At 45.6% G+C, this 22057-nt stretch overlaps 1 protein-coding gene across 3 annotated transcripts in view; it reads left to right on the top strand.

Annotated features, from left to right (window-relative positions):
* KHDRBS1 (KH RNA binding domain containing, signal transduction associated 1) overlaps positions 1-8348 on the top strand; it is a 37956-nt gene extending 29608 nt beyond the window's left edge. Inside the window, exons 10-11 of one of the 3 annotated variants that reach the window (XR_014794031.1) lie at positions 65-122; positions 7824-8348. The gene's annotated coding sequence lies outside the window, so the exon portion shown is untranslated. Of the gene's footprint in view, positions 1-64; positions 123-2118 lie in introns of all 3 variants that reach the window. The other 2 variants (XR_014794032.1, XR_014794033.1) reach the window with 2 other exon arrangements.
* The last annotated feature ends 13709 nt before the right edge of the window (positions 8349-22057 follow it).

Raw genomic sequence — 22057 nt, 5'->3', positions numbered from 1 at the left:
TTTATTTTGTATGTCTTTAAAACTTCTTCTTCAAAAGACTGATCTCTTACTTCTCCATTTTCAGGTCATTGAAAACTCAAGACATTTCCTGGAGTAGAATGGGTATTAAAGACCCATGTCAGGTACGTTAAGGTGTCTTTCTATTAAGGATGTGAGACTTTTATCTATATATATATAAAAGGCTCATGCACTAAGTGTCTAACCATCTAATCAGTCACTATGACACTGACCACCAGGGGGCAGACACTCAATGCAGGAGTTGCCATGATGCGCACTGCCATTTACAGAGAAATGGCGCCGTGGACCTGGCGCCCACAAAACAACACTCGTCTTTCCCCAAGTGGGACACAGACTCTGCCACCATCCCAGAGCGACAGCCCACCAAATCACAGCAGACACAGCCGAGACCCCATGGCACAAAATGCGGCCCACAGCCCAGCCCCGCCTGGAAATGGCGGCTGTGGGCGCTGGGTAATGACATCACATAGCGACGCACAGCTTCCTCTCCCTAGTGACTAGCCTCCTTGAAGTTTCTTCAGCCCAGGAACATGACTTGCTTTACAGCCAGGTGGAAACATTTTACACTTTAACCAAATGTCTGTGAAGTGTTTTCCCCATGCCTCATCTCTTTTCATTAGCCAGAAAATGGAGATTTGGAAACTTGACCCGACTGAAAAGAAATAAGGATTCTAGCCATGTTTGGTTTCTTTCTCCCTCAAGATCCAAATTTTAGGAAGGGAGTATCAAACTGGATTTGTTTGATTCACCTACCCGTACTTTAGCAGTATGCTGTGCAAAAAAGTTCATTCCACAAAAGGAAGTCAGTGTTCTTAGGGTGGGGAAATGGATTCTGGGCAGTCAAAAAACAATTGTCCAGTAAAATCTGTATTTTACAGAAGTAGTTGAGTCTTAATTAGGTGAAGTGACTTCCCAGGATCACATAATTAGTATTATTCAAAATCAAGCCCAAGTTTATGTGTTGTCAGAACTTAACATCTTGATTTATATGATATTGCTTATAATCTAAGGAAAGGGATTTTTTTAATAGTAAAAATAACATCAGACCTGACAAAAACCTAGAGTTGAATCTATGACCTTTCTTTTGGTTGGTGAAATAAAACAAATCACTTATCATATTTCTACATCTGGGAAGGAAGATAGTAATAATGTATACCTTTCTGTGGTTGGCGAACTGAAGGAGTTCCGTATAAGGCCAACCAATTCAGTGCCCTAAACATAGTAAGTATTAGTGTTCTTCCCCTGAGGAAGTTTAACCCCTTCCTGTTTGGGTTGTTGGCCTCACTCGTAACAACTTGAATGAGTTTCCTATTAAAGCCATCCAGGAACTAACTGGGTGATTTTCCCCCTCTGCCCCTGAATGAGTTGTTAGGGTTCTGATAGCACTGAGGAGACAAGAACTACCTATTTAAGCCAAAGGCATGTTACAGTCTTTGACAGTAATTTGCCTTCTTGGATATCATTTCTTAGCCTTCCTCTTAGCCAGGAGCCTCTGAGATTTGAAGACTTTAAGGAAGGCCATTTGTCTTTAGCATGGTTTGGGGCATCCAGAAAGTTCTGCATATATTAGTCAAATGAATGGGTAGATAAATTTAAGATAAAGTCCCTGAATTCAGAAAAGTCTCAGTTCTGCCTCGGGTAGTCTTGAGAACAGACTTTGGGGAAAATGTCTTTCTTCATTTGGCCTGTAATTTGTGCTTGGAAAGGCAGGTTTCATTATAGGAAGACCAGGCCTGTTCGTGTCTGCCTGCTCTGGTTGTGTAGTTTAATCAGTTGGTCCCAGTGTTTACTATAACTTCCTGTCACTACCTGTGAACCTAATACAGTTCTATAAGCTAATTTAGAACCAGCCAAGAATAGAACATGTCCTAGCTCAGTCTCCTCATAGCCTTTGTCTTTGTTTTGACAAAAGCAAAGCCCTTAACCTTTCTCGTTTATCATCAGAAGAAGTTGGTAATAGCTAACATTTATCACTATGTGCATCATAATATACTAAGCAGTTAATAAGGATTATTTCATTTGATCCTCTCTACCTTTTTCTTTTTTAATGAGATAAAATTCACATGATGTGATTTTTTTTTAAAAAAAATATTTTTATAGATTTTAGAGAGGAAGGGAGCGAAACAGCAATGATGAGAAAACCATTGATCAGCTGCCTCTTGCACGCCCCCTACTGAGGATAAGCCGGCAACGTGCCCTTGACTGGAATCCACTCCAGGACCCTTCAGCCTGTAGGTTGATGCTCTCCACTGAGCCAAACCAGTTAGGGCAAAATGTATTATTATAATAAGTACGGCAAAGAAAGAACAAAGACTATCAATTAAACCAACACAATGACACAATGGTTTTTTGTTTGTTTGTTTTTATATTGAATGCAAGATGCATCCTGATTCCAGAGATATTAAAATATGAAAATAAAATGTCTTAGCTAGTACAGTATTTTGTCAATTCTAATATTCTTCTGTGTGACATGCACTGTCGTCTTCACATGTAGAGTAGCTACTATTCTCCCATTTTTACACAGTGATGAAACTGAGGCCCAGAAAAATTAAAACACTTATCATGTAGCTGTTAATTAGAACTGGGATTCATCCTCAGGCAGTATGATTTTAGAGGCTATAATCAGTCTCCACTACTAGGTTATATTGGAATTGAGGGGTTTTGCCTGTCAGCTTGAACCAACCCAGGATGCTTTCACAGTCATTCTGCATTCTGAAAGGCTTATTCAGCAGGAATGTCATTACTAATGCAGTGAACATTTGCTGGGGTCACTTAGGGTCTTATGCTGGTTGTGCGGGGTCATGGGTCTGCAACAGTTCATAGTCTCTGCCTTCAAGAAACTCAGTCTAATGGGAGAGAGTAAGTCTTATAGTTATGGTAGTGTGTTATCATTTATGTTGCTGAACTGAGTATCAGCAGCTTGCAGGAGCTGGTGAGAAAGGCATTAAGGAGTGCTGAAGAAAGGGAGTGACAAAATTTTGTTATTAGTCCTCACCTAAGGATATTTTTTCCATTGATTTTTTTTTTTTTTTTTTAGAGAGAGTGGAAGGGGGTAGGGGGAGAGAGAGAGAGAGAGAGAGAGAGAGAGACATCAATGTGAGAGAGACATTGATTGGTTACCTCCTACACCACCTGGGATGGGGATCAGTCCTGCAACCAGTGTACGTGCTCTGGACCAGAATCAAACCCAAGACCCTACTGACCAATGCTCTAACCACCGAGCAAACTGGCCAGGGAAGGAGTGGCAATTTTTTTTTTTTTTTAACTATATTTTATTGATCTTTTACAGAGAGGAAGGGAGAGGGATAGAGAGCTAGAAACATCGATGAGAGAGAAATATCGACCAGCTGCCTCCTGTACATCCCCACTGGGATGTGCCCGCAACCAATGTACATGCCCTTGACCGGAACCCAAACAGACAGGTTAGCAATAGCACTTTACTATGGCTTTAAACAGGCTAATTTCAAATTCTGCTTCCTCCAAAGCTACTAGCTTTCGAACTTTAGATGAGTTATCCTCTCCCAAGTCTCAGTTCCATCATCTGTAAAATGGGGTAATATCATTCATTTTACAAAATAATTGTAAAGATTGAGTGGTCTAATACGTGTGAAACATTCAACATGATATGTAGTAGGCACCCAATAAATTCAGGTATAAATAGAGTCTGGATGAGTAGGTTAGTGCTAATTTTGAAACGGTAAATGTTAGGCAAGGAATTCGGACTTTATTCTAAAGTTTAGGGAGCTATTGGTGTCCTTAAGCCAAGAACACATCTGTGTTTGCCGTTGTGCTGGTGAGCGAGGGGAATAGGGGAACCAGAGAAAAAGAGCCTTCCGGAAGTGGCACCACTCCTTTGTGGGAGAGTGAAGGGTATAGTCTCCCCTCACTTTGCATTCTTTCCTCTCCCTCTTTCCTGAAGGCCTTTTGGTTCATTCCTTTTTCAGAAAGAAAAATCATTTCTCCTCTCAGATAGTATTTGGGCTATATGAAGGTAGATGTTAAGCCTTCACCATATGTTGATAGTCTTCCCATGTCTGTCCCTTTCAGCTACTCAATTGGGTGAAACTCTGAATTTCCACTGATACAAACTCTGCTCTCACTATTCTGTCCTAAATGAGTGAAGTCTCTGCCTCCATTTTAAGCATTTGATTCTGACTAACTCTGGGCTGAGAATATTATATGCAGCATCCCCTTTCATTCTCACAGACAATCTTATGAAACAAACCTGGTGTGTAGGTTAGGATACCCATGAGGTCCAAAAGCTGGAACTTACCCAAGTCTTTCTGCTCCCACTGAGCTGCTTCCTCTAGAGTGGCAACAAGAAGATCCGTTTACATTCAAAGTAGTTCTCAGCTTTGGTACAGGGTGGGTGCACCTGGCTTGATTTCCAGATTCCTGAACTTGAAAGAATTGGACCCTTCTAATCTCAACTTCAATCAATCTCTCTCTCTCTCTCTCTCTCTCTCTCTCTCTCTCTCTCTCTCTCTCCCCCCCCCACCCTCCCTCCCTCCCTCCCTCTCTCTCTCTCCCTCCCTCCCTCCCTCCCTCCCTCCATCCCTCCCTCCCCCCCTCTCCCTCTCCCTCTCCCTCTCTCTCTCCCTTCCCCCCCTTCTTCTTCCTCCCTCCCTTCAGATTCTTTTGTGCCTCTTGCATGTTTGAAACTAGTGCTAGCAAGCATCTGATGAATATTTAATAGTCTTGAACACACAGGCTGCATACAGCTGCCTTGAGATGGCAGCTGTTGGGGGGAGGGGAGGAAGTGTACTGCACTGCCTAGCTATTTCTTTTGTTTCCTGGTCTAGCCCTTTGGGAGCAAAGGCCTATGGTGAGTGCTGTACCCTAGTCCTATTATGGCCTGATTGCTGCCCTGGGCTCCCGGGAGGTTAAATTCAAGCAGCAGACCAAACCCCTTCGTTGGGGTAATGGGAGCAGATTATGTTCCCTCACATCTAGAATCAATTTCTCAACCCTGGGCTGGAGGTTCTCTAGGGCCTATTCTGCCTCTGAGACGGATAATGTGTTCTCATCCAGTGTTCTGCCAACTTCAGTTCTCTTTTCTAAAAGGGGGGAGACTTGTATCTGGAAGGGACTTGAATTTCATAGTCATGCTGCTGGGTTTTAGCCTCTTAACGTTCCTTGACCACAAGACCAGTAGTAGCCTCTGAGCAGTAGGTGTCCGACTCATTCCTAGCCTACACTGGCGATTGGCTGATCTCAGGCAGGCATTAGGCAGGTGAGTTCTCAGACAGATACTCAAGCATCTTTGTGCTTCCCTAGACCTAGGGGAGCTTTTTCCTTTAAGAAGACCTTGCTGTTTCCAGGGCAGATTTGGAGAGGTTATGGGGTCTCCTGAAAAAAGACAGCCTGTTTGAGTTGTTTCTAGGCTGTGTGTGAGCCATGGCCAAAGTATCTCCCCAGATTAATCGGGTAAGCAGAGCACACCACCAGAAATGTGGGCACTGTTTCTGTTTATACTCTGTTAAGATGCCTGAATTAGCTGTTCCCTTGTCAACCTCTAGAGCCCACTTAGGTCCACCTCAGGATAGCCAGTTTCTTCCCCCTATGCACCATGAGTAAGAACTTGAGATCAAAGTATTTGGGTTCAGCCCTGACTAGTATGGCTCAGTTGGAGCGTTGTTCCATACACTGAAAGGTTGCCGATTTGATCCCCAGTCAGGGTACATACCTGGATTCAGATACAGGGCCAAATCTTCTCTTGGGTTTTCTGACTCCTGCAGGTTTCTTGCTTTCTACTCATGGTCCAGCTTTAGCTGTAAAATGGGTCCTACCCATTTCTCAGGCTCTCTGGAGTTGGAAAAGAGGAAACATTGCATCAGCCTTTGAGAAAGAAATACCTATGCTCTGATATGATTCATCATAAGCTTCTGTCCAGATATCAGTACACATCACTCCTTTTATTCATTTTTCTTAATGCGTTCACTCTTACAAACAGGAACACCTACTATGGGCTAGACACTGGAGAGAGTGTGGCAAGTAAGCAAGATAAAATTGGCTCAGTGGATAGAGCGTCGGCCTGCGGACTGAAAGGTCCGGGTTCGATTCTGGTCAAGGGCATGTTCCTTGGTTGCAGGCACATCCCCAGTAGGGGGTGTGCAGGCGGCAGCTGATCGATGCATCTCTCTCATTGATGTTTCTAACTCTATCCCTCTACCTTCCTCTCTGTAAAAAAATCAATAAAATATATATTTTTTTAAGTTGGTCTCTGGCCTCATGGAGGTTACAGTATATTTGAGGAGCCCTGGCTGGGTAGCTCAATTGATTAGAGCATCATACCATTACACCAAGGTTTCGGGTTCAGTCCCCAATTAGGGCACATACAAGAAACAACCAAGGAATCTATGTAATAAAAGTCTAAGTGACCATTATAATTGAATGACCAGTTGCTGTGATGCCCACTGACCACCAGGGGCAGAAGCTCAACGCAGGAGCTGTGTGCTCTCACAGGGGGAGCACTGCTCAGCCAGAAGACGGGCTCATGGCTGGTAGCACAGTGGTGGTGGCATGAGCCTCCACCACCTCCGTGGCAGTGCTAAGGAGCAGCGAGCTCAGCAGTAAGGACCAGTGAGCAGGTGGGTGGTAAGGAGTGAGGGGTCCTGGACTGCAAGAGGATTGTCTGCCTGCTGACTTAAGCCCAATCCCCGCATTTCATGCACTGGGCATCTAGTGTATAAACAAGTGGAAAAAACAAATTGATTTCTCCACCCCCTCCCTCAATAAACAATTTTTTAAGAAACTAAGAACAGTATATTTGGAGAAACATAAAACTCCCATAAAATGTTATATCAGTTGTAATCTGTGCCATGACAGAAAAAGAATAGGGTGCTATGAGCTAACAACACGGAGCTAACTTAACTGGGGTTTTCCTTGAGGAAATTATGTTTAAGCTGACATCTAAAAGGAAGAGCAGCCTGGCCAGTGTGGCTCAGTGGTTGACCTATGAACCAGGAGGTCACAGTTTGATTCCCAATCAGGGCAAATGCCTGTGTTGTGGGCTCAAACCCGAGTAGAGGCACATGGGAGGCAGCCAATCAATGATTCTCATCATCGGTGTTTCTCTCCCTGGGTTTTTTTCCCCTTCCTCTCTGAAATCAATAAAATTTTATTTTTTTAAAGAAATCCGTATTTTTAAAAAATAAAAGCAAAAAAAAAAAAAAAAAGTAATAAAATAAAAGGAAGAATTACCTAGGTAGAAGGCTTGGGAAAGGGCATGGAGCACATTATAGACAGAGGGTTGGCCCTGAACTAGATTCAATTAAGATGAGGTAAGAATGTGGGCCTTATTCTGTGTTCTTCACTGAAGACAATTGAATCCGGGAGTGACAGGAAGGGGAATGACATGATTAGATTTCTGGTTTTTAAACTTCACTTCTTCTTTCTTCTTTTCTTCTTCTGTCTTTTGAAGTTCTTTATTCATTTGGTTCTTTTTCATATCTCTGGGAGAGCAGGAAGCATTTTCCCTTTTGTATAATTGGGGTCCCAAAGCTTGTATAACTAAAAACCTCAAAGGTTTAATTAATTCTGCCCTGGATCACTCAGCTGCGACCAAGGCTGGGAGGTATAAGGTGTGAGGGTCCGTATGTTTGACATGAAAAGAGAGCTCATAGGCTGTGGACTTCTATTTGCTACTCATCTGTGCACCTAGAAATCTTGTATTGAATGAAACAACTGCAGTTGTCCTGTGTTGTGGGGAGATTGTAAAGGAGGCAGCCTGGCCATATGGGTGGCAGGGAAGCCCCTGATAAGGCAGTTTCATGTTTCTTAATTTTCTGCTTGTGTCTTTACAGCTATCAGAGGACTCCAGAAACTGGGAAAGCTGCCTGCTGTGTCAAGGCTGGCCTGAGGGTATTTGCTGAGCACAGAGAAACACCAGAGAGATCACCAGTCTGTTCTCAGCCACTTCATTGATATGTCTGATTTACACACAGAAAGCCAGTTAGGATCCCCTAAGAGTCTCTAGGACCAGAATGAAGTCCTCAGGGTTGCAGGGGACTATGATACTAACAGTTAAACATCTCAGAACTTGAAAAGGTTGAAGGGGAGCCCAGCCAATGTGGCTCAGTGGCTGAGCATTGACCCATGAGCCAGGAGGTCCAGGTTCGATTCCCAGTCAGGGCACATGCCCAGGTTGCAGGCTTGGTCTCCAGTAGGGGATGTGCAGGAGACAGCCAATCAATATTTCTCTCTCATCGATGTTTCTCTCTCTTCCTCTCTCTAAAAATCAATAAAATACTTTTTTTTATTTTTAATGTTGAAAGGGACTAACAGTATCCTCATTATAGCCTCCTAAATCTGAATAAACTGGCAACTAACTTCTGTGTCATTCCCAGTTTCCCTGCTTCACCTTAGCCTCCAACAGAACTGGCTAGAACACCCTACCTATACCTCACCACCTCCTATTTTCCCTCCCTGCCACACCTGTGTCGTACCAGCCTGGGGCCCTTGGACGCTTCCAGAGGGCTCCTGGAGAGAAGCTGGTCACCAACTCCATAGCAGGCTAAGGAAAGCCAAGTGAGAAGGTTTGGTTATTTTGGGCAAGTTATTTAATCTCTACACCTGTTTTTCTCTTCATTGTTGATAAGTTACTCAAAAAACTCTTTAAGGGTAGGGCTTTAACTCCTGTACTGTAACCCTTCCCCAGCATATATCTGGCAATGAGGGACTCATTAAAGTTTCGGTCAAGTGATAAATGGTCCCACTCTCAACTTTGAGAGAGAACCAAAGCTTCCCTTTAGAGCTCCCACTTACCTTCTACCCTGTTTCCCCGAAAATAAGACAGTGTCTTACATTAATTTTTTCTTTTTTTTTTTTTTTTTTTTTTTTTTCATCAGATTTTATTTTATTTTTTTTTTAATTTTATTTTTTTTAAATCAATCTTTATTGTTCATATTATTACAAAGGTTCCTCATTTCTTCCCCCCTCCACCAGGTTCCCACCCCACCCTCTGCCCCCTCCCCATCCCCCATTGTCCTCATCCATAGGTGCACAGTTTATGTTCAGTCTCTTCCTCCCTCCCTTTCCCCGATAGTAAATCCCTTTTCAGATAGTAAATCTGTTACTTAGCATTTTCTCATATCAATAATACCTCCACATGCCCAATGATACACTTCACACAAAAGACATTTTCAAATAGGTCAACCAGCCTCATCCAGGCCCCACCCAAGGCACTCACAGATCAACACCCCACGCTATACTAACTCAACACATCCAGATCTAAGCCTTCATCACTTGATTCAGCAGACCCTCAAGTTCCCGCAAAAGTTTCCAGCCATGTCTGAGAGGCAGCCGTGGGCAGGTACAGGCGAGGAGCGAGCTGTTTCGGGCCTGGCTGCTCCGGGCCTGGCCTCTGTTGCTCTGGTTCGTTCCAAAACCAGCTGCTCCGGGTCTGGTCACTGCCGCTCCCGACCTAGTTGCTCTGGACTTGGCTGTTGCTGCTACAGGCCTGGCCGCACCCGACCCGGCTGCTCTGGGACCGGTTGCTCCGGTCCCGGCCGCTCCGGGCCTGGCCGCTCCCAGCCTGTCAGCCGCTGCTCCGGGCCTGGCTGCTCCCAGCCTGGCAGCCGCTGCTCCGGGCCTGGCCGCACCAGACCCGGCTGCTCCGGGCCTGGCCGCTCCCAGCCTGGCAGCCGCTGCTCCGGGCCTGGCCGCACCAGACCCGGCTGCTCCGGGCCTGGCCGCTCCCAGCCTGGCAGCCGCTTCTCCAGGCCTGGCCACTCCCAGCCTGGCAGCCACTGCTCCGGGCCTGGCCGCACCAGACCCGGCTGCTCCAGGCCTGGCCGCTCCCAGCCTGGCAGCCGCTGCTCCGGGCTTGGCCGCTCCCAGCCTGGCAGCCACTGCTCCTGGCCTGGCCGCACCAGACCCGGCTGCTCCGGGCCTGGCCGCTCCCAGCCTGGCAGCCGCTGCTCCTGGCCTGGCCGCACCAGACCCGGCTGCTCCGGGCCTGGCCACTCCCAGCCTGGCAGTCGCTGCTCCGGGCCTGGCCGCACCAGACCCGGCTGCTCCGGGCCTGGCCGCTCCCAGCCTGGCAGCCGCTGCTCTGGGCCTGGCCGCTCCCAGCCTGGCAGCTGCTGCTCCGGGCCTGGCCACACCAGACCCGGCTGCTCCGGGCCTGGCCGCTCCCAGCCTGGCAGCCGCTGCTCTGGGCCTAGCCGCTCCCAGCCTGGCAGCCGCTGCTCCGGGCCTGGCCACACCAGACCCGGCTGCTCTGGACCTGGCCGCTCCCAGCCTGGCCGCCGCTGCTCGGGCCTGGCCGCACCCGACCCGGCTGCTCCGAGCCTGGCCGCTCCCAGCCTGGATGCTCCGTGCTTGGCTACTGCTGTTCTGGGCCTGGCTGCTCCCAACCAGGCTGCTCTGGGCCGGGCTTCTCCGGGCCCAGCCACTCCGTGTCTGGGTGTTCCTGGACTGGCCACCCTGGGCTTGGCCGCCTCTGCCTCAGGCCTGGCTGCCACTGCCCCAGGTCTGGCTGCTCCAGTGCTGGCCGTTGATGCTCTTGTTCTGGCTGCTGCTGCTCTGGGGCCTGGCCACTGCTGCTCCGGGCCCAGTTGCCACTGCCTTGTGCCTGGCCACTCAAGGCCTGGTCGCCGCTGTTCCAACATTCTGTCCCTTTTTTCTCTTTTTTTTTTTTCTTTTTTAAAAAAAAAAAACAAAACGCATTTATGTTGCAATGTTGGCTGGTGCGTTGAGTTCTGACTTAGTCTTTGATTTTTCAAGATCTTCTTTGTATTCTTTCTTAAGTAATTTTACTATCATTTGCTCTCACTTGATTTCTTCACAATGAGCACTTCTTTGGTTTCTTCCTCCTTGTCCTGGGAGCTCAGCAGGTTGGCCTGTGGCACCCCTTTGTTCTCCGCGGGCTCCCGTGCTGCTCCAGCCTGTTGCCGGGGTCGGCGCCGCCCAGGAAGCAGCCCCCGTCCTTGGCTCCATTGCCAGCGCTCAGCAGTCGAAGGCTCAGGGGCACCCCCCCCACTGGGGGCCCCATCGCCCGGCTCCTTGCTGGCGCCCGGCTGGCCGGTGTCCGGCAGGGGCTCCTGCTCCTCGTGGCGTTCCTCCAGTCTGGAGCTTTCTTTCTCCCTCCCACTAGGGGAGTCCAGGATCAGAGTCAACAGACTGTCCTCTGCGCACAGTGTGCGCGACTCCGGGGGCTCAGCCTTTCGCCCTGCTCCCAGGACTCCACCTCACAGCTCCGTCTCCCCCTGCCCGAGCCTGGGTCCCCAGGGACTGGCCCAGACCTGGAGTTCGGGGCGGTCTGGACTGAGGCTCAGAGCTGCCGCCGGAGGCTTTGTTTCTTCCGGCTAGGGTAATCCAGCATCAGAGTCAACATTCAGTCCTCTGCGCGCCATGTGCGCGCGACTCCGGGGGCCCCGCATTTCGCCGTCCCCCGGGATTGTCTCCCCCTGCCGGAGCCTGGGTCCCCAGGGTCTGGCACATAACTTGGGGCTCAGCGCTGCCGGTTCGGGGGTTCAGCCCAGGCTGGGGGTTCTATTTCCTTCCTGCTAGGGAACGCCAGGCAGCACCCAGCCCTCTCCTCCTCTCCGGCTGCGACGTCTCCGCGCGCGCGCGCGTGCGTGCGAGCGCGCAGCATGTCTCCGTACCTTAGGCTTTTTTTCAGCTCCTCTGATTTTCCTTCTGGTTTTCTCCCTCCTTCCTATTGTAGAGTTTTCAGTCAGTCGACTACCTGTAGCTCTGGGCAATGTCCACTCTACATTTTAGTTGTATTCCCTTGAAATTGTTGTGAGCTGCTGCGGCTAGGTGTATACCCGAGCAGCCATCTTGGATCCTCCCCTTATATTAATTTTTTCTCCCAAAGTTGCGCTAGGTCTTATTTTCAGGTGATGTCTTATCTTTCCATGCGATAGGTCTTATTTTCGGAGGATGTCTTATTTTCGGGGAAACACGGTAGTTACACATTAGGCTAGCTATTTGCCCTAACAGTTCTCTTGAAAGAATGGAAAGTCAAGTTTTGATATAGACTTCCAATTTCCTATGACCTAATGTCTAGGCTGGTTTTACAATGAGGTTTCTGAGAGGTCATGGACCTCTCCTCGTACACTCTTCTTTTAATGCCTAACAAGGGATCAAGGAGAAGGGCTGAGTTTAGGAAGAGAGCCTGTCTGCCTTTTAACTGAGCCTAGGACATGGTAATAAGCTTAGATTTATTCTTAGCAGGAAACGGATAATGAAATCAGCTTTACTTTGGGCAAGTTATTTAACCTCTGGGCACATTTTTATATCTTGATTACTATAAATAACAGCTAATAATTTATTGAGTGCTTAGTATGTACCAGGTACTATATCAAGCATTTATATCCACTGTTTCACTTACTCTCCCATTTCATTATACTCATTTTGCATATGAGGAAACAGATGTTCAAGGAGGATAAATAGCAGTGCCTAAAATTAAAAATAAGGGCTATCAGCCGAAACTGGTTTGGCTCAGTGGATAGAGCGTCGGCCTGCGGACTGAAAGGTCCTGGATTTGGTTCCGGTCCGGTCAAGGGCATGTTCCTTCGTTGCAGGCACATCCTCCGTGAGGGGTGTGCAAGAGGCAGCTGATCGATGATTCTCTTGCATCGATGTTTCTAACTCTCTATCCCTCTCTCTTCCTCTCTGTAAAAAAATCAATAAAATATATATATGTTAAATATATTTTTATTGAGTTTTTACAGAAAGGAAGGGGGAGAGAGAGCTAGAAACGTTGATGAGAGAGAAACATCGACCAGCTGCCTCTTGCACACCCCCTACCAGGGATGTGCCCGCAACCAATGTACATGCCCTTGACCGGAATCGAACCTGGGACCTTTCAGTCCACAGACCGACGCTCTACCACTGAGCCAAACCGGTTTCGGCTAAAATATATTTTTTAAAAAGGAGTAGAAAACAGTGGCAACACTTCTTCTAAAAAAAATAAATAAATAAGGGCTATCGGCCCTAGCTGGTGTTGCTCAGCAGTTAGACAGTTGGATTCCCAGGGCTTGTATCTGGATTGCAAGTTTTGATCCCCGGGCCCCAGTGGGATGCATGCAGGAGGCAACCAATGTGTCTCTTATATCGATGTTTCTCCCCCTCCCTGCCCTCCCATCCACTGTCTAAAAAACAAAAGGAAAAAATATTCTTGAGTGAGGATTAACCAAAAGTAAATAAAAGGGTGGCTATCAGATTTTCATAGTCCCTGCTTTTGACCTGTTTTACCTCTCCCAGCCACAACTATTTTTAAAGCAGTAAAACATTGTGTTTGTATAAAAGATTTGTTAAGGATGACAAACCATCAGGTTTATCCAGAACTGAGCGAGTTCCTGGGATGTGAAGGAGTTAGGGAATCATATGACATCCTGGTCATTGGTAAAAAGCCACAGAGCTGGTGTCACTGTCTGAGAAGCAGCTAGGTTCCTAGGCAGCCATATGCTCAACCCCAAATACAGGATATCTACTTGGGAGCCAGGCAATCTTGCAGAAAGCTCACAGCGGTATAGCCAAACAGGTCTGGATTCAAATCCTAGCTCATCACTCGTGTGTTTTTCAGGGCTTGTTTACTCGGTAAAAGTGGGATAATAATTCTTACCCACTGAATGGGATCTGAGAAGCAAATGGGATGTGTGTGAAATACCTAGCACAGAGTCTATACACAATACTGTTCAACGCTTGAGTTCCTTCCTCCTCTCATCTGGCTTGTGTTTCTCACCCAGTCCAGTCACCTGTCACAGACTCCTCCCTCCTTGCACTAACACTTGCAGCCTTGGGGAGCTTCCTGTGAGAGCCCTCCTGACCCTGGATTTGTCCCACACACCCAGCTGCCCTGCATGTCAGTCACTTTCCTGGACAAGCAGAGAAGGGATGACATCAACTTTCCCCCTTCCCCCCCATCGAAGCCTCTGGACTGCTTTGAGCCGTAAATATTTTAGCTGGGTTTTTCTCCGGCTGTTGCCAGGGTGATGGGCTCTCGGGAGACCAGGGTAGGAGTGAGGCGGCTGGGCTAGAGCCTGGGGCCTCGCAGCAGAGCTGGGGCCTCGCAGGAGCTGTGGGTATGAAACCTGGCCAAGAGCCATTGTTGCTGAGGCTGTTCTGAAGGCTCTTGCTCTGTCGGCCTGCCTTCCCTTTCCTGGGCCCCTCAAAGCCACTCACTGCTTCAGGCCCAACTCTGCCCTTGAATGCTTTTTGATCTTGGTTAAATTGCTAAATGTCTCTAGGCTTTCACTTTAATATTTGCAACACAAAAATCCCCATTTCTCTCACTGTGGGTTAGCGGAGAGGACAAAGGAAGTTTTGTAAAAAATTGTATGGAGCGCTAAGCTGCAGCCCATAACCCTTTCTGATAGACCTGAAGGTTGGAGTCCTGAGGCAGTGAAGGTGCCACTATAATGACCGATTATCAGATATGGCACTGCCTAGCCTTCCGCACACTGCAGCCCTGTTCCTTCTCTACAGTTCCCAGATCTAGACAGACTGCCTGGCCTGGCACCCGTATCCTAAGGAGTTGGACTCCTTGTAAGCGGAGTTGGTGAAAGCCCTTTTTACTTGAGACAGTAATTCAGGTCCCCAAACATCACAGAGATCTTACATCTGGCTAGCTGCTCAGCTCTAGGTTGTAGCAGCGTATCCAACCACTGTCCTTAAGATGGATCTAAATGCCAAGACCTGTTTGGCTCAGTGGATGGAGCGTCTGCCTGCAGACTGAGGGGTCCCGGGTTCGGGTCCCAAGTGGGGAGTGTGTGTGTGGGGCGGCTGATCGATGTTTCTCATAGATATTTCTGGCTCTCTATCCCTCTCCCTCTCTGTAAAAAATAAACAAACAAACAAACAAACAAATAAATAAAGATGGGTCTAAGAAGGAGGAGCCAGATCCATGCCCCACTCCTATCATTGAGACTCTGGATTGGGTTCAGGATTCCACACCCCTGCCCAGACTTGCCCACTACAATTTTCCTGTGGAGCTAAGAGCTCTGATTCCTTTGTATGAGCTCCCTCTGGTGGTTGTTGTGTGCCTTGCAGAAATACAAGATCTCAAATGTGAGGCCATTTGAATTATAGGCCACCCTGAGAGGTGGGATGGTTTGCTCTATCCAACCTCTGTCTCCAACTTGTAAGACAGCCATTCAGTTTCTTCTATAGCAGTGATTCCCAAAGTAGTCTATATCGACCCCCAGGGGTCTATGACAACCTGCAAGGGGTCTACGTCAGCGAAAAAAAAATTTGGGGGTCCATGAAATGAAAATGGGGGTCTACGATAGTGGATCTCAACATACACTGATAGTACCTATTTACTTACATCATATTATCTTATAATATAAAAACATATAAATTATTTATAAAAGTACCTATGAAGTAAAAAATTTATTATATATGTTTATAAAATTGTGTAAGTTGTAGGATAAAAACCGCACATAATGATATACCAGTATCATCTTGTTACAAGCATACGCGCAGTAAACATTCTTGCCAATTTTTGTCTCAAAGCTTCGCGAACTTGCACCGACTTGTTCAATTCGTCACTCTATAAATATGAATGTGAGAAAAATACGTTCATTCGTTTCCTGAATCTTGAATAGGAAAGTGCTGAGAAAATATTTAAAAAAATATAAACTGGTAGTTTATCATACAAATTATAGTGAATCAGTGTTATTTTGTTTGAGAATGCCGGAGAAAAGTAGGTACATTATTTTTTATTAAATTTTAACACTAAACTTCACTACAGTTAGAAATTTACAAAAAAATCAATATCAGGTAAGTAGGGGGTCTACCCAAAACCGAAAAACATGGCAAGGGGTCTACAGCACAAACAAGTTTGGGAACCTCTGTTCTATAGGATATCTCTCCCATCTGTTTGTTTCTCTCTGTTGTTAATCCTCACAATTCAACGAGATAGGAATTATCCTAAATTTACAGATGAAATGGGCTTAGTGAGTTTAAATCAACTTCAAACTCTTCAATGTATGTAACATTTGAGATCCCCAAGTTATATAAACTTAATCTATTTTTCCAGCCTCATCTTCACTTACTCTCAAGCCAAAATGGACTTGCTCTTCTGGAACATAACCTCTGGACCTTTGCTCATGCTGTTCTTTCTATCTTCATTGCCCACCCCCACCAAGTACATTACCTAACAAAATCCTATTTTTAAAGAACTGAAGAAATTATTATTTTTTAAAGCTTGCATACATTATCTTTGTAATAATGAAATGGAAGACAAATGTCTGGATGACAATGGGTGGGTAGCCCTAAGATGTGGAAGGTGGACAGGGGAGACTAATGTATACATGACGTGAGAATGGCTCCAGAAATTATAATAGAAGAACCTGGATTCTCTCTTGTGGGCTCTTATAGTAAGAATCACATGTAAGTATTAATTTTTAAAGAATATCGTTGAGTCAAAACCGGTTTGGCTCAGTGAATAGAGTGTCGGCCTGCGGACTGAGGGGTCCTGGGTTTGATTCCGGTCAAGGGCATGTACCTTAGTTATAGGCATATCCCCGGTGGGGGGTGTGTAGGAGGCAGCTGATAAATGATGATTCTCTCTCATCGATGTTTCTGGCTCTCTATTCCTCTCTCTTACTCTCTGTAAAAAAATCAATAAAATATATAAAAATTAAATAAAATAAAAAATATTGTTGAGCCCTGACTGGGTGGCTCAGTTGATTGGAGCATTGTCCCATACACCAAAAGGTTGCAGGTTCAATTCCTGGTCAGGGCACATACCTAGGTTGCAGGTTCAATCCCCAGTCAGGGCATGTATGGGAGGCAACCAATGTTTCTCATATCAATGCTTCTCTCTCTATCCCTCTTTAAAAACATCCCTAGCCAGTTTGGCTCAGAGCATTGGCCTGCGGACCAAAGGGTCCCAGGTTTGATTCCAGTCAAGGGTACATATTTCAGTTGCAGGATCCTCCCTGGGCCAGGCCCTGGTCAGGGCATGTGCAGAAGACAACCAATTGATGTGTTTCTCTTACATTGATATTTCTCTGTCTTTCCCTCTCTCTTCCACTCCCTCTAAATATCAATGGAAAAAATACCCTTAGGTGAGGATTAAATAAATATAAATAAAATTAATAAAAACATATCCTTGGATGAGAATTTTTTTAAAAAAGAATATAGTTGAATACAATATTAGTTTCAGGTATACAACATAGTGATTCAACATTTAAATACCTTATAAAGTAGTCACATTAAGTATAGTAACTATCTGTCACCCTACAAAGTTATTACAATATTATTGAATAGCCTTGGCTCAGTTGGTTGAAAGTGATCCCATGCACCAAAAGGTCAAAGGTTCGATTCTTGGTCAGAGCACATGCCTGGGTTGCAGGCTCAATCCCCAGTAGGGGGTGTGTAGGAGGCAGCCAGTCAATGTACCACTCTCACATTGATGTTTCTATCTCTCCCTCTCTCTCTCTAAAATCATTAAAAACTATTTTTGTTGACTCTATTCCCTATACTGTACGTCACATCCCTGCGACTTATTTATGTTATTTTTAAAATGACTTTCTATTTCTATAGCATTCTTTAAATATATTTATATTTATATTTATATATATATATATACACACACACATTCTTATTGATTTCAGAGAGAAAGGGAGAGGGAGAGAGGAAAAAAACACATCAGTGATGAGAGAGAGACATTGACTGGCTGCCTCCTGCATGTTCCCCCATCCCCATTTCCCTCTGGCAACCACAGGTTCTCTCTGAGTCCACTTGTTCATTTCTTTTGCTATTTAGATTCCACAAATATGTGAAATCATACAGTATTTGTCTTTTTCTTTATTTCACTTAGTACATTATCCTCTAAGTCCACCCATGCTGCAGATAGCAAGATTTAATTATTTTCAATGGCTAATATGCTACTGTATATCACATCATCTTTATCCATTCATCTATCAATAGACACTTAGATTGCTTCCATATCTTGGTGCATATCTTTTCAAATTAGTGTTTTCATTTTTGGATAAACACCCAGAGGTTGAATTGCAGGGTTGTATGGTAGTTCTATTTTTTTACTTTTTGAAGAGCTTCCAAACTTTTCCATAGTGGCTGCTCTAATTTATATTTCCATGAGCAGTGAACAAAGGTTCCCTAAATATTCTTTTTTTTTTTTTTTTTAAGAAATATTACTATTGCTGAGTGTTTGTTTGTTTGTTTTGGTTAATCCTCACCCAAGGGCATTTTTCCATTGATTTTTTAAAATATATTTTTTATTGATTTTGTACAGAGAGGAAGGGAGAGAGATAGAGAGTTAGAAACAGATGAGAGAGAGTCATCGATCAGCTGCCTCTTGCACACCCCCTACTGGGGATGTGCCCGCAACCAAGGTACATGCCTTGACCGGAATTGAACCCGGGACCCTTCAGTCCCCAAGCCAACGCTCTATCCATTGAGCCAAACCGGTTTCGGCTCCATTGATTTTTTTTTATGAAAAGTGGAAGAGAGAGGGAAAGACAGATAGAAACATTGATGTGAGAGAAACACATTGATTGGTTGCCTCCTGCATGAGCCCTGACCAGGGCCCGGGCCAGGGAGGAGCCTGCAACCGAGGTATGTGCCCTTGGCCAGAATCGAACCCAGGACCCTTTGGTCCCCAAGCCGACACTCTATCCACTGAGCCAAACAGGCTAGAGCTCCCTGAGTACTTTTTTTTAAATATATATTTATTGATTTTTTTACAGAGAGGAAGAGAGGGATAGAGAGTTAGAAACATCTATGAGAGAATCATCAACCAGCCGCCTCCTGCACACCCCCTGCTGGGGATGTGCCCGCAACCAAGGTACATGCTCTTGACTGGAATAGAACCTGGGACCCTTCAGTCCACAGGCCAACACTCCATCCACTGAGCCAAACCGGTTAGGGCTATAGTCATGTTTTAACAGTAATAACTAACACTTAAATAGCACTTATGATACACAGGGCATTGTTCTATTAAGTCATTTACACAAACTACATTTTTACCATAATCTCATAAGATAGACACTGCTACTACCCTTACAGAGGAAACAGGTACAGAGAGGTTAAGTAATCCTAAAGTCATGCAGCTAATGAATGATGGAGCCAGGATTTAATCCATCTAAGTGTGGCTCAGAGAAGGTGCTATGGATAACTATACTTTAATATTGAAAAGCATTGTCATAAATAAAACTGACACTCCAGAAAGCAGCATTGTGTTTTGTCCCGTGGTTTCAGCATCCCCAATGCATACCATCAGAGATCTGAAAACTACTGATACTTGAGGACGGATGTGCCAGCCTTGGCCCTAGAATAACATGACCAAGAAAGGGATTCTGACTCCCGACACCCAATAATAACACAGGACTGGCCTAGAGCCAGTGGCATTTCCTCAAAAATTCAAGACTCCTGGATGAGCCAATCGAGAGCAAGTTAATCAGGAAATAACACAGAGAAGCAAAGTGAGGGCTTTAAGGTCACTGAACAGCTGAAATGTGTGGCTGCCGATTTGTAGGAAAGAACCTAACTAGCATCCTACCTTCTTATTTCCCCCAGAGAGTCTGTAGGAGGCAGATGTGAAAGACTAAGACCCTAGATGTTACTACTAGAAACCAGGATAGAAGTGTACATTCTGGGTTATTTCAGATGCAGCTGTCAGACACCAAATATCAACAGGAGTTTTGTAATAGAAAAGTCCACAATGGCTTCAAGTACAGCCGTGTTTCCTTCACTGTCAGTTAAGCTCCTCCCAAAAGTAGCAAGATACCCACGAACAACTCTGTTTATGACCTATTTGCTTAGCCATCTCAGAAGTTAAAATTATTTCCCAATACTTCTAGCAAAGATCCTAGGGTTATGTCGCATTAGCTGCGTTAGGCACTAACACCCACCCCACAAACACATACACACACACACACACACACACACACACAGCCAGTCACTGTCCCTGGACTGGCAGGAATGGAATGCTTTGATTCAACAGGACAGGGGCATCTGCCCACACTGGACCTGCAGAGTAAAGCAGCCCCACAAAACCTCATGAACTGAGTGGAGAGAAGGGTAGTTCCCCAAAGAAAATCATAGGTTTCTTAACAGAAGAAATGAGTAGATGCTGGGCAGGTAAAATCAATAGTCAACCTGTACAAGATGGGCAGGAGCCACAGATAATGGGTCACGTGCAAAACAGTTCATTTGAACAAACTCTTACCCTGGGTTGTATGAATGCCCTGAAAGCAATTTGGCAAACATTTACTGAGTATTCACCATGTACAAGGTACACCACCTTCCACATAATAAATGCACAGCAAGACAGTCCTCTGCTGCCATCCTCAGTAAGAATCACCAGACTCAAGCTATTCCTCCCATCCTATCTAATAAAAGGCTAATATGCAAATCGACTGAACAGAGGAACAACTGGTCGCTATGAGGAGCACTGACCCCCAGGGGGCAAACGCACAACACCCGAGAGCTGCTTAGCCAGAAGCCACGGAAGCCCTAAGGATGTTTGACTGTTGGACGTCCCCTGAGGGCTCCCAGACTGCAAGAGGGTGCAGGCTGGGCTGAGGGACCCTCCCCTCCACAGGTGCATGAATTTCATACATTGGGCCTCTAATTAGAGTATAATGAGCAAACTGCTATTCATCTCAGAAACCAGCTCTGATGTCACCTCCCAGGAAGCCTCTTGCCTATCATCCCTGTCAGAGTTAGTCACCTTCCATCCATCTCTGAACTTGATACATACTGATATTATCACCCTGTACCATAATTATTGATTCTTCTCTCTGTCTCCCCAAATAGTGAGTGGCATCTCTGTACCTCTAGTGCCCAGGATATAATAGATGCTCCAAAAAGTTTATTGACCTGATTTAAAATGAGTTCCCAGGTATGGCTTGGCCTCAGGCTTCTACAGAATATTCCTGAAACTATTTAGCTTCCCTTCTCAACAGGCATTCCTTTCAAGAGTCAATTTGCCATTATCTCAATTCCACTGAATTAATACTTATGAATGCCTATCATATGCCAGGTAGTATTAGGCTTTAAGGATTCAGAAATTAATGAGATACATTTCAATTGTAGTGCTCTAAAGAAGCCAGACTAGCTCTCCTACCAGAATTTCTTCAGCCGGGAAAACAAATATCTGCCCTGGTTTCTACTCTGCTTGTGACTTGGTCATTCTCCTCGCCCCACCCAACCCCATCATTTCCAGGCCTTTGTCCCCCAGAAGGAAAGACCCAACTTGTAAAATCTGTAACAGATGTGGATGTGTGGAATTAAACTCCACATTTCCATTTGTCTAGATTAAAAACCTTGAAGTAATCCTTGATCTTCTCTCCCACACATCTATCCATCTGTCAACAAATCCTGTTGACTTTCACTTCAAATCCCAATTCCAACCATGTCTCATGACCTCACCCAATCTGATACCAACCATTAACATCTCTTGCTAAGATCACTGCCATATAGGTTCATGTCTGGTCTCCCTGCTTCCATCCTTGTGACCCTACAGTCTATTCTCACAGAGCGGGCCAGAGTGAGTCTTTAAAAATGGAAGTTCAGCCCTGGCCAGGTAGCTCAGATAGTTCGGATGTTGTCTGATACACCAAGACTGCTGGTTAGGTCTCAGTCAGGGCACATACAAGAATCAACCAACGAATGCACAAATAATCAGAACAATAAATAATTCTCTCTCCCTTCCTCTCTCTCTCAAAAAAAATCAATAAAAATGGAAGTTCAAACCCTCCAATTACTACTCCCCATCTCATTCAGAATAAAGCTAAACAGTCCTATGTTTCATCCTTTCTCATATCCTGATCTCTTGTCTATTCCGTCCAAGCCACACTGGCCTTCTTTTTTTTTTTTTTTACAGAGAGGAAGAAAGAGGGATAGACAGTTAGAAACATCGATCAGCTGCCTCCTGCACACCCCCCACCGGGGATGTGCCCACAACCACAGTACATGCCCTTGACCGGAATCAAACCCGGGACCTTTCAGTCCGCTGGCCGACGCTCTGTCCACTGAGCCAAACCGGTTTCGGCCACACTGGCCTCCTTGCTGTTTCTTGTTTGGAGGTTCTAGCAGGGGAGCGCAGCTACTC

Source organism: Pipistrellus hanaki (assembly GCF_964339955.1).
Source record: "Pipistrellus hanaki genome assembly, chromosome: 2".
NCBI lineage: Eukaryota > Metazoa > Chordata > Mammalia > Chiroptera > Vespertilionidae > Pipistrellus > Pipistrellus hanaki.
Note: the sequence above shows the minus strand (reverse complement) of the source record. Positions and strands in the feature narration are given on the sequence as shown.